General features: G+C 38.2%; 1 long non-coding RNA gene across 2 annotated transcripts in view; it reads right to left on the bottom strand.

Annotated features, from left to right (window-relative positions):
* The window catches only part of LOC120753067 (uncharacterized), a 131,406-nt gene extending 119,054 nt beyond the window's left edge, over positions 1-12,352 (bottom strand). The window contains exon 1 of one of the 2 annotated variants that reach the window (XR_009207871.1): positions 12,212-12,352. This is a non-coding gene — a long non-coding RNA (uncharacterized LOC120753067). The remainder of the gene's footprint in view (positions 1-12,211) is intronic. The other variant, XR_005700944.2, reaches the window with a different exon arrangement.

Here is a 12,352-nt window from a genome sequence, read left to right as displayed (position 1 = left end):
TCTCTAGTTTCCTGTGTCATTCCCTGAACTCCTTTTAGCTGCTCCCCCCACACTTTTTTTTCCTTTCAGTGCATTCAGAATCTCTAACAGTTCTGTTCAGTCTTACTGGGAGTATCACCTCAACAACTTCCTTCCTGGAAACACTCTTACTTTGACACCAGCACACCAAAATTTAGCCTTCATCTAATGGAGAAAATTATAGGGTCTCTGTGTAGGTTGAACACTTTGGGTTGCACTTTCATTGTTCCATATATTATGGCCCTTAGAAGTTACTGATGAACAGGGACACGGTTAGCAAGGCCCACTATTGCCCAAGCGGACAAGTCCATCTCTCTGTCCAGATACTTGCTTTCTGTCTGTCACTAACATAGCACCTGAGCAGCAGGCTGGCTGTGGAGGGCATCGCATGCACTTTCTTTACTTGCCAGTTCCCTCCCTGCTGGTAGCTGGAGAGCACAGAAGTCATTCCATAAGCTCTGCATCATGCCTGGGCTGTGACGTTGCTGCTAAGGCACCTGTAGGGCTGTCTTCTCCCTGGCACAAAGCAGAGACTGCTCATCTACAGGGCTGCATATCTGTTTGGTGTCAGATAAATCTTGACACAGAAAGGAACAAAATCCCACACACCACAACATTGAACTAAGCACGTTCAGACAGAAAGAAAAATTGCACTAGTCTAAGGACTAGCTCTTGTCTGGATCAGTGCCACAAGATATCAGACATTAGAAGGAACTAATTGAATTCTAATTGCTTATGATTCCTATAACATTACAAACTCCATAGCACTCAAAACCCAAGTACCTCGCCTTTCTGATTCTGATAAATTAAGAGCTGTGTTGGCCAGTTTCCATCTGTCTGCAACAGCACAGGTTATACTCCACTTTTAACATGGAGACCCCATTTTCCTGCAAAGCAATTTTGAATTTTCCTTTCCTGAACATGAGCAATCATAGTAATGTTGAGATCCTAAATAAGATCTAACCACTAAGAGACAGCTTACAGCTTAAATTTTCATGCTGGAAACAGATCAAGACATCAGTGAGATGCTAAAGAGGAGGTATTATTAAGGATCTATATATTTGACAACCTAAGAGGAGATAAAGCCCTGGATTAATGCACATGCCCCTCTTAAATGAAGTCTCTTAAGCCCCATGTTATCCATTGCAAAAGAAAAAAGTAGATCCTTGATTAGAAGTTAGACTGAAAGAAGTGCAAAACACAGCCCATATTTATTCCCTTGTTCCGCTAAAGTAGAAGGACTGAAGAGACTAAAATAATTTGCCACTTTCTGCTTGTTTAACCCTTCGCTGCTCATGGATCAGGTTAATGCAAGTAGGTGCAGGAAGAACAACAAGTTGCATTTTGAAATAATTTTTTGTTGATGCTTATTTATACTTATTTTTCATTTCTGGCTTGTCCACACAGCTTTTTGTGCTGCTTTAACTAAGGACCAGATGCAGCAAAAGACATACAAAAACACACATACAGAAGGATTCTATCTATGCCAGGGCAACACCCAGTTCTAATGCCTGTAATCAAAATCAGTGTTGGCAGAAAATTTACACTGAACTAATAAATATTAAACTTTACTTGGTACTGACACAACTGAACTGTTACATGACTCTTTAACTCACAAGCATTGTTCCTACCAAAATACGCAGTTTCACCAATTACTCTCCAAGTATTATGAAAATTGTCTCCATTATCATTAATACCAGAGGGTTTGGTATCCTTCAGATCCCTTTCCTTCTCAGCCCAAGATGCAGTAGTCAAAGCATTTCCTCAGTGTTGTCTGAGGGCTGTAATTATGCTCAGCCTGTGCTTAAAACCTCATGTCCAGTCCATCTAATTTTCCCTGACAATCTCTCATGAGGCACACGTCTGCTTCCCTCACAAAGCTCATTATTATCTATTCCCACTCCAGCAGGTAGATCTCAGACTTCCAGATGAGAGGAGAAAGGAATATTTTATTGGAGGCTTGAAAGGCTATTTTATTGACAACCATACAAAGAAAAGGATTATTATGAATAAAAGATTAAAGGAAATCAGTGGCTATCGACCATTCAATAAAAGTAACAACAGCTATGCCAGCAAAACTTTGTAGTGCAAGTCTGACCTAAATGACTACTGGAACCAGTTTGAGAGAGAAAAGTGGGTTTACATCCTAACATGCAATTGATATAGTTAAAAAATACCCATTTTATTGACACACCAGTGTCTGCATAAAGGTGACAGCTACTGCTAGTTATATATGTTTAAAGTATCTCTTCCTTATAAAATTGCTTCCACACTCAGGATTTGATCAGTATGCCAGCTTTATATTTAAAGAAAAAAAACCCATATCTTTATTTACTAAACTCATAGCACCACAAAATATTCGGATCTGTTCTTTAAAGGTTTGGGTAAGAAAACTTAAATGAAGCAATTAGAAAGACCAGGACAAACACTCTCTCCCATCAGCTACAGAACATTTTCCAAGGTTTAGTCATGCTTTCAGTGTTATTCTGTCTCTGCACAGAAAAATAACAGACTTTCTTCCAATAGATATATTTGCATCTCAATATATGTCCTTGGTAACAGTAAGACTTTAGTGTCTCAAAAGTATTGCATACTCTTGCATTTAAGTATTTGTTAGGTAGAATAATATATACAGCTCTACCTCTGAATTGTAAATCATTAAAAAAAGTCATCTCACAGAGGAATGGTAAATTCAGATGCTGGAAGAAGTACTAATTCATATAGGAAGAAGAATGACTCATCTTTTGTGAAAAATTATCTCAATGTACTCAGCCAGCACCAGCCTCATATCTGTCAGGCTTAGAGAATTCCTGGGACTCTAAAGAGCCTGACATTCCTGTCAGCTCCAACAACGTGTACCTTAATCAAGATACACACACATACATTGATGAGACATCATTCCTGTCAACTGATCTGAGGGTTTGACTGCAAAGAGAAGCTATCCCAGAACTCAGAAGGGTGTGAATGTAGCCTGTCCACACCAGGAGCTTGCATTGAACTGGTATCCTGTGATAGCTCTTTTATTCTTTTTCCCCTTTAACAAAGGACAAATATGAAAGCAAGCAGTATTTTGCTGGCTTTTATCAACTTTAAGTCAAATTTGATGTCTTATTTATGTTCAGCTCTAGATTTTAATAAGGTACTTTATGTGTTACAATGGGGAAAAATACAGCACTTACAAAAAAAAAAAAGAAAATATGTTCAGATTAATTAATACTCTATAGATTCAGAACACAAACAGATACATTTAATAGAAACATATTACCTATGGTGTTAAAGATGCTTGAACAGTACAGAAATCTCCTATTAAAATGAAAGGCTAAGAAGTTTTACTGGGGATTAACATGCAAAAGGTTTGCTACATCTGTTTCTGGATATATGGGATAGCTCACAGGCTGTAAGCATTTGCAAGGAGGCCAACCTTAGAACAGCTTGAGGACTAACTTGCTGTATATCTTTTGCAGCCATTTATTTTAGATTGTTTCAAACATAAATCATATACAGAAAAAAAAACCAAAAAACAGCAAAACCACAACGGTCCTTGTGCTTGCTTTCTGGAGTATTCTTCAATAAACTGAGAAGTGGAACATGAAAGATGGTAATTTGATAACCTGAATCTATAGGCCTGGATTTTCTTCCTCCAAAGAAAATAAAAATGAGACAGGGCATTGCATACATCCCTCCCAATCTGGATGCTTCTCTCTGTGGTGCATGTTCACCCTAAAATAGAGGCAGACAGCATAAAATGCCTGGAACGCAGTCTGTCTGCTTGTCTGTCTTTGTAATTACTTTCTTGCACTATCTGTGATGAGATGCAAGTGACAGTCTCAGTTTCAGTCTGGAATTTCACTTCAGAAAGCCCAAGCATGACAAGTTAATTCTGCTATACAGAATGTCTGCTGAGCACTTTGCAAACCCCTCAAAAATAACATCTTTGATGTGTGCTTTGGCAGGGCAGCCAGGCAGCAACCACACCTCACTAGCAGAACACAGACCACCAAGAGCCCTACAACTGACCAAATACATGCACAGGTATTACTTTGATAAGTTTTAGAAGGCAAAAATTAGAACAACAAACATTGGCCACCCCTCTTATCTTAATTTAGCTCTACGCTACAGGGCGAAATAGCATAAGTTCCCTATGTATTTCAGGAGTTAAGAATAAGTTTCTTCCTCAGACTTGTTCATTGCCATTTTGCTCATTTAACATGCCTGACAGAAATTTAAACCTACATGATGAAAAATTATCACAGTTCTTTTCCAACTGAACAAAACTACTATAATTCAGCAACTGCATTGAAGAGTAGGAAATAAAATTAACTATTATTTTCAACAACAAAACAAAACCTCAAAGGCAGAGTAGTCACAAAGAAAACAAGACAGCAGGTGTACCATAACACATGTAGCCATCTGTGCCATTACAAGATTCCTCTCACTTAGCAATTACAAGTTTCAGTCTGCAGTAACTCCAATTAAAGAACTTCTGCAAGATCCAACAGCAAATATTACCCATTCAGCCTTCTCTGAGTACATAGGTTAAACCACTTAAGAATCATACAGACCAGCTCTACCTGAATATTATTAAAATAAAATTTATACATATATAAAAACCAACCTTATTTCTAGTACATGGTTTAAGTTTCGAGCGGAGAAACAGTGGGAAGAAAAAGCAAAGCTGGAGCTAATGATTCTGAACAGCATGGCAGCCAAGTAAATTTCCATCTTTTCCTTAATCTCAAGATACACCCTCCCACCTACAAGGCAGAGAACAAGTTCCTCTTAAATAGGACTCAAAGGACAGGTGCAGCCTCTGGCTGCAGGGCTTGGCAATTGTGAACAGAGTAAAATGTCAAAGGCAAGGATTCTGCAGTGGGGAAAGACAAAAGAAAAGGCAAGAGAACCCACAAGTGTTGATGAAGTTGATAGAAGAAACAGTCCATGATACAATGTATTTATGATTTCAGTATGAAACGTCAAGTTTAATTTATATACTTGTAGTTTCCTCTTAACATTCTAAAAATTAATGAACAATTTTAAGATGCCACAAATGCTAACAAAAATATCTTAAAAAGGCATCTTATTTTTTAAGACCAGTCATGGTGGTCTTATACACTACAGGTTAGATTCTTACATTCAGGCTTTTCAAAGAATAAAAAGGAATTTCTTTCTTCTTGTCCAAAGGCACCATATAAAATATAGCCTCAGTGTAAATAAAAGGTAACCGCTTCAAAATTACAATGCAAACCAGCACAAAAGCAAGCTTAAAAAGCAAACTCCATTTTATTCTTAGGCACATCATATCTATTCAGATTATCTCCTTTGATTAAATTGGAATTGTATCTTTTTCACTGAAATAAGAACTCTGAAAAGCATGGTTAATTATCTTTTGATTTTCCTATATTTTTATGGTGATGCCTCGTAAACCCAAAAGTCATGGCTGCAAACACAGAAAAGATTAGAAGAGTTCCTTCTCCTTCCAGTCAAGATAAATCTGAGTCAGTAAAAATGCATGGAAAGTTACAGTAGGTTATAAGGACTCCATGAAGGGGTTATTTGAGCTCATTTTCAATACAGAAAACAATCATTTTTCACATCATTGGCCAATTAAATGAGTTCAAACAGACCTCTCATATCCTGGGGCAATGCAAATTTGCAAGTAAAAAAAAAAAAAAAAAAAAAAAAATAGCACTCAATCTTAGAAATCCAAAGTAGGAGATCAAAGGAAAACACATAACAATGCCATAATGCAAATGAGGTTTTGCCTGGGAAATAAAAAGCTCTGCAAAAAAGTCCACGACAGCAGAATTCCTAGAGCTCAGAGTTCTGTAAAGCCAGTTCGCAGGGTTTGACTCATCTTCTTTGAGAACAAAAGCTGATCCTGAGGAAAAGATCTGGGCTCTTGGAGAGACAGTGTCAGCTCCCCAAAGTTTGAACCTTTGGAAATGCTTAACTTCCGCTAAAATATTAGCTATGAATTTTTTGGTTCATTTTCAAGTGATTGTATCCTATTCGCCCTGCACAACAATAGCAACAACAACAACAAAATCTATTAAAATAAGCAGCCTCAGGAACAGTAGAATTTTTTCAGTCAGAATAAAGACCTAGAGGTCCAAAAGCCTACAAGGAACTGCAGTACATTATTCCCCTATTTTAGACTCTCTGACAACCATCTTAATAAATAATGCTTCTAATTTCGTAGAGTAAGGTATCAGGGGAAAGTGGATGAAATATTCCATTGAAACTCCGAGGCAGAAGTTACAGTTATTGAAGGCTGCAGTAATTTATGTTTGTTCCCTCCTGTAAAATTACCCAAGGACTTTTTACTTGCAAGCCTTCCAATTTATCAGGGTAATAAGCTATCGCTATGCCATTCAGTGGTTATTGTTTGCTCTCCCTTCCAGATACTTTATGTAGATAAGCCGTTTGTAATGCTGAATTTTGATAGCCTTGGGTCCCACAGGAGTCTCAGCCTAGACTAGGGTGAGCATTGATGCTGTCAGAACACACAGCTGCTTCGATCATGGCTCAGGTCTCATTGATAGTCCTAGAGGAGACACAGAGGTCACCTGGAGTCAGACAAGCACAAAGAAGAGAAGAAGCTTCCCTGTGAAACACACAGCCCTACAGTTTCTGCAGAGGACGTGAACTAGGAAAACTACAATGTATACAGTACAAGGGGCCAGGTGGGCAAGAGAAATGGGAACAAAAAGATGAGGTTGTCTCTCTACACGATGAGGCTGGCCCAGTTCTCCAACTATGCAATTTTAAGCCTTTTGCAACAGAGGAGTTTTCAGACCTACACCTCCATGTAATTTGCAGGTGAGATCTGCACATATTTCATTTGAATGTACTTGTGAATTACATGTCCAAGTCCACTCTTTTCACGATATTAGCATAACACACAGGTGTACCCACAGGCCCAGCTCCAGCTAATCCCTGAACTGTTCCTGGCACATCACCAAGCAGCAGCGACTATAATGAACGACAGCAGCAAAGACACGATAGCCTTATCTGTCTGGCAAGAGCTCTGAAAGCTCCAGAAACTCATCATCACTAATGCAAACCTGAGAAAGGAGGGAAATATGCTTTCACTAAGCAGCAGTCTCACTGGGGCCTCCACTTACGATAACAGTCACAGGAGCTTAGAAAACTTCCTCAAATAAAACAGTCAGTAAAGACTCCTACAGGACTAATGCATCAAAGTAAACAGATAAGCAAATAGCCATTTTAACTACAGCGGTTCATAACTTTTTAATATTTTAAAATTATTTTCAAATTATTTTCCTGCTAATTTTTCATTTAGTGTCTAGGTCTTTGGGGAAGAAAATAGTATTAGGGGCTGTCAAGAGATCTTAAGCTAAGATTTAAAGTTTAAGTAGTTACCTCCTTTAGACACAAAGAAAAAGGACATAACCTCAAACATAACATCAAAAAATTCTACATTCAGCAATACAAAGCACCAACTAGATTACTTGAAACCCCTTCTTTCACTTAAACGTTCTTGCCATCAAGAAGTGCAGCTGTAGTCAGCCCTGCAGCAAGAAGTTTAAGACTTCAAAGCTAATTTTTCAAAGGCCTTTCAGTGTGTTGTTGACAACAGTGGTTTTGTTTCAACTCCAGAGGTCCTTATAACTAAAAATACTAAGATATGGGTACATATATGGGTGTCCCTGAATGCAGACTAAGATCAAACAAGAGATTTTATACTGTAGCAATCAACAGGCAAAACCCACAGTACCATTTGAGGTGATTGGGAGCTCAGGGCTGTAACGCAGAGCTAGGAAAGCCAACAGCAGACAGCACTGGGAAAACGGTCATTTAAATAAAAATTTTCTTCGTAAGGCTAAAATATAACACACCTCTTATAAAGCTTTGGGGTTAAAATCTCCTTCTTTATATGCTCTCCCTCCCATCACCTCCCCTCGTTGCGGGGGGCTGTATTTCCTCTCACAGATTGCAGGTGCTGTGCTGCTGCAGCTCTCCTCACCATGCCAAAAACCATCCAGAGTGCACCGAGCCAGCACTGCTGACTCCTGCCTCCCCCTTCTCCCCCGAGGGAAATCACTCCTAACCACAATCTCCACTGCCTGAAGATCAAGATATGTGGTAATTACCTTTGTTGCGACTTCCGCCCCCACCTGCAGTGCTCGGGATAAAGTTTTCAGGCATGACAAATACCTGCACGGTCTTGCAGTGTGTCACAATGCCTGACAGGCTAAATTAACACTGCTGCTGGGAAAAATACCCTATCAGAGATACACAGCACTAAAACTGGGCAGCTTCAAATCAGCTCCAAGCTTTACAACTAGAAAGCCTGATGAGTAAAACCAGTATATGAACACCTGTTATTAGGAAAAGGATGTATCTAGCAGTTTTTAGAAATAAAGCTGTGACTGTGAAGACAAATGTACCTGTACAATACGTAGCCTACATCTACACTCTTAAAGGGTCATCACAGCATTGCCTAGGAGTGGTCCCAAGCACACCTGTACAGCTCCTGGGAAACAAGGTCCAAGGTCCTTCACATGGAGTCAGAATACAAATCTGTTACAGTCTCACATCTGTCCTACAATATTCTCCTCAGTAATGACAAGAACAATGAAGCTTTCTGTTCTTGCACCTTCTTATGTCAATTTTAAGGCTTCCACACAAGTAACCCAGACTTTGACCTACAACGCTGATGAAAATTATCTTTAAATGATACAATGGTATGGAGTTGAATTAACTGGAATTCAATTTTTTTTTCTATTTTGTTTCGGCAGCTTGTCCAGGAGACAATGAAGGAATGAATGGAAATTTTAAAGAGTCTCTGCATTTCTAGCTGCACTGGCATTCATTTCTGCCTATAATCTGATCCTCTCTTAATGCTGCTATAGTCTGGATATCTTCTAGATTAGCAGCTTTCCCTACATGTCAGAACACTACTGCTGACCACAAATCCTTTTCCATCCTGCTTTGTAAATGTCAGGTTCTTTTAGTCCTTTTACTGCATACTTTTCTCCCGATTCACCCACTTGGAGCATAATAATTTTTTTTCTTGATCCCAAGTCTAAGTTTACTACAATTGTAAACTCTTCATTGTCTGTCTTACTCTCTGGTCCCTTCATAATCCAACTGCTACACCAGCTATCAAGCCACTGTCATATACTTGGAATCATCATCCATCAAACCCAACCATCCTCATAGCCCTTTCAAGTCTCATCTTAAAGGTTCCAGACTAAGCAACACCTCTTTCACATTCATCTGCAATCCTGATACCCTGTATTAGTCTTCTGCTTGTTGTATTGACATTTCCATCTTTCCCAAGACAAGAGTCTTATGTACAACCCCAGGAACTTAGAGGCAACTGAACCTGTTCCCATATGCATGATTTTTAACAATACTATTTTTGTATTTCTAGTCCCCCAGGGAAAAATAAAAATATTTTTTGACACTAGAATATGTTTTGTTTTTAAGATGAACCAAACCTTAGAAAAGCAAAAAAGAACTGATAAACCTGGCTTAGTGAAGTTGGTTTAGCACATTTGAAAACTTTTCAGATGGCCTACTACTATATACGTGTATGTAGATTAATGCCTTTTTTGAGGAAAAACAAAGGGCATTAAGGAAGGAGAAACTGATACCAACATTTTGAGACAAAGCCCTCTGTGGATGCAAATGTCAAGAAATCTGCAGAATCAAACATCTAGATTTAACTTTTTGAGCAGTGACAGAGTGAAATGCTTCAACATCTTGAGAGCAGCTCTTGTGAGCATTTGAGAGTCTCAGAATTGTCTTTCTGAAATTCTCAGCCTCAGTGAACAGGCAAGCTTGCTAAGCACTTGCTAAAATATTCAGAGGAGATAATGGCCTCACTGCTGGTGCCTAGGTGAAGATTTTCCCTAATCCTAGTTTTGGAAGACACTGTCTATCTTTAGAAATGCTGCAGTTTATTCTTCTTGCTATAAAGGTTGTGGGTTTATTGGTAACATCATTGTTGGTACATGGATTTCGACATTAAAAAATAAATTCAAAATTCACAGTCTGAGGCACTTGCCCAACCCTTCATGAAGGGAGCACTTAACAGTCATAGCTCCATCATGCACGTAGACAAAAAAAAAAAAAAAAAAAAAAAAAGGAAACTTGAGAGTGAGCAGCTCAGATTTGCCCAACTGCACGATTTCAGTGACAGAAATTGACATATGTTATTGCAGGCAAAGTTTCTTGCACTATCTCAAGTACATTAGGAATTTTGAGAACTTGCCCAAGGAAAATGACAACTCAAAAAGTTAACTCAATCACCAGGTTGTACCCAGAGTTGCCTGGTTGTAGAGGAGGCTCTACACCTCTGAGACCCAGAACAAACAAGATGCAACTAACTATTTACATTCTGGAATTCAGTCAGAGAAATATGACATGCAGCTGCTCAAGGCACAGGAGAAAAAAAAAAAAGCCCATAAAAAACCAGAAAGGATGAAGGCATGCAGCTGCAGCAAAATGCTGTCTTCAACAGCAGCGTGAAGATTATAACTTATTTGGGGAAATGACTAATTCTGTAGCATAGAAAAATGTAAGCCTAAGGATTTTGTCTGTGGTATTCAAAGTTATTATTTCAGGCTCCCGCAAATGCAAAAAAATTCATTTTTTCCATTCATATGCAATTCATACTTTTAAGCTATCCCAGAAATAGCTATGCACAAATGCATATTTGTGTGCATGTATATAGGCATATACATTAAACATATGTGAAGACAAAATAGAGAGTGTGAAAGCTATTTTAATGAAATTCAATGAAATCTATAGCCAATTTTACAGTTAGGGAACCACAAAACATACAGGATCCTTCACATAAAAACCATACGAAACAATTTTTGCTACCTTGAGATACAGCCTGAATTCCTATACTACAGAACCAAAAATGAAATCAACTACAGAGTTCATATTTTATCTGCCTCAACTGAAGACAGGCTTTAAAAGGACACAATCCAGGCAGCTGGATATTCCTTTCTCCAGATTAATACTACCAATAACATTGTGGGATAACACAGCAAGTCACTACCTCAGAGCTGCAAATTCCTCTGAAGAGAGCCATCTGACAAACACATTATTCTTTCCCTAACTTCAGTCAGAATTAGTTCAGTCATCACTTGTGGCAAAATTATTTCCTGACAGGGACAACGCAAATGGAGTCAAAATAAAGAGCACCAAGGAAGCCCAAGCTCACTGAATTGCAGTGCTGAAAAATGGCAGAAAGATGTAAATAAAAATGGCTGGCATATAGATCTCAGTAATGTCTTACATAAATTCTGAAAGCTTACTGATGCTATTAAAGCACTGCAGTATTTTGTCTGGCACTGAGGGATAGTGGGAGTTTTCTTGGACTTCTTTGGCTATTTGGTTCTAGCAAAATACAGGCAGTAAACAACAGATCACTCATTACCCATCAGTTGTTGAGTGGGCATGCTCATGACCATACAATCACAGAACAAAGTAACTTGCACATATCACCACTTCCTATAGGAAGTATAAAGGTGATCTTTCAAACCAGATTTTTTGTAACTCTACTCTAAAATGTGCTTTTCCTTGCATTGTAATCTTGTGGTTTACGCATCACTAAGGGTTACACAGCAGCATTACCTAACAACAGCTTTGTTATTATTGCTTAGGTAGAATTCAAATTATTTTCACTGGTATTATCATGTCTAAAGTAGTTTTCACAAGTTAGAAATTACTTACAGAGTTTACTTTTAATTGCCTTAAATTAGAGAAATTAATAGAAGCAGAGAAACAAATAGGGCATAATTATCCCAATGGAAGAGTATTATTTATGCCATACTAAATAATATTTAAATATAAAATGCTTCATACTACTAAAATAAAATTCAGCATAGCAAACTCTGCTGCGGATGTATTCCCTTCACTAAGTTAAGTCCAAATACCTTGGTCTACAAATGAAGAAGTACTAAAGGTACACAATTAAAAATAAAGAGCAGTGCATAATTACTTTGTACATCTAACAACCCCCAAATAAGCCTAAATACACAAGAACATGATTGTGCATTAGCATTTACTCAGAAATAGCAGTGTGAATCAATAAAAGGGTTCTTTCCAATTTATCTCACACACCTCTGATTAAAGAAGGAAAATTATTAAAATTAGAAGATGATAACCCATATTCCATCTTACAGATCTTATTTAGTAAGAATATACTTACAAAGAAGCTGGAGATATCTGCAGACAAACCCCATTTCTGGTGAATGTTTTAACCCCTTTCATTCCATAGTATTTAAATTTGCTGAGGGAAGCCGAGTTCTCACCAACCTTGAGGGGAAAATACAAACTCTCCAGGGCACTC

Source organism: Hirundo rustica, chromosome 5 (assembly GCF_015227805.2).
Source record: "Hirundo rustica isolate bHirRus1 chromosome 5, bHirRus1.pri.v3, whole genome shotgun sequence".
Taxonomy (NCBI): Eukaryota; Metazoa; Chordata; class Aves; order Passeriformes; family Hirundinidae; genus Hirundo; species Hirundo rustica.
This window is presented reverse-complemented; position numbering and strand designations above follow the sequence as displayed.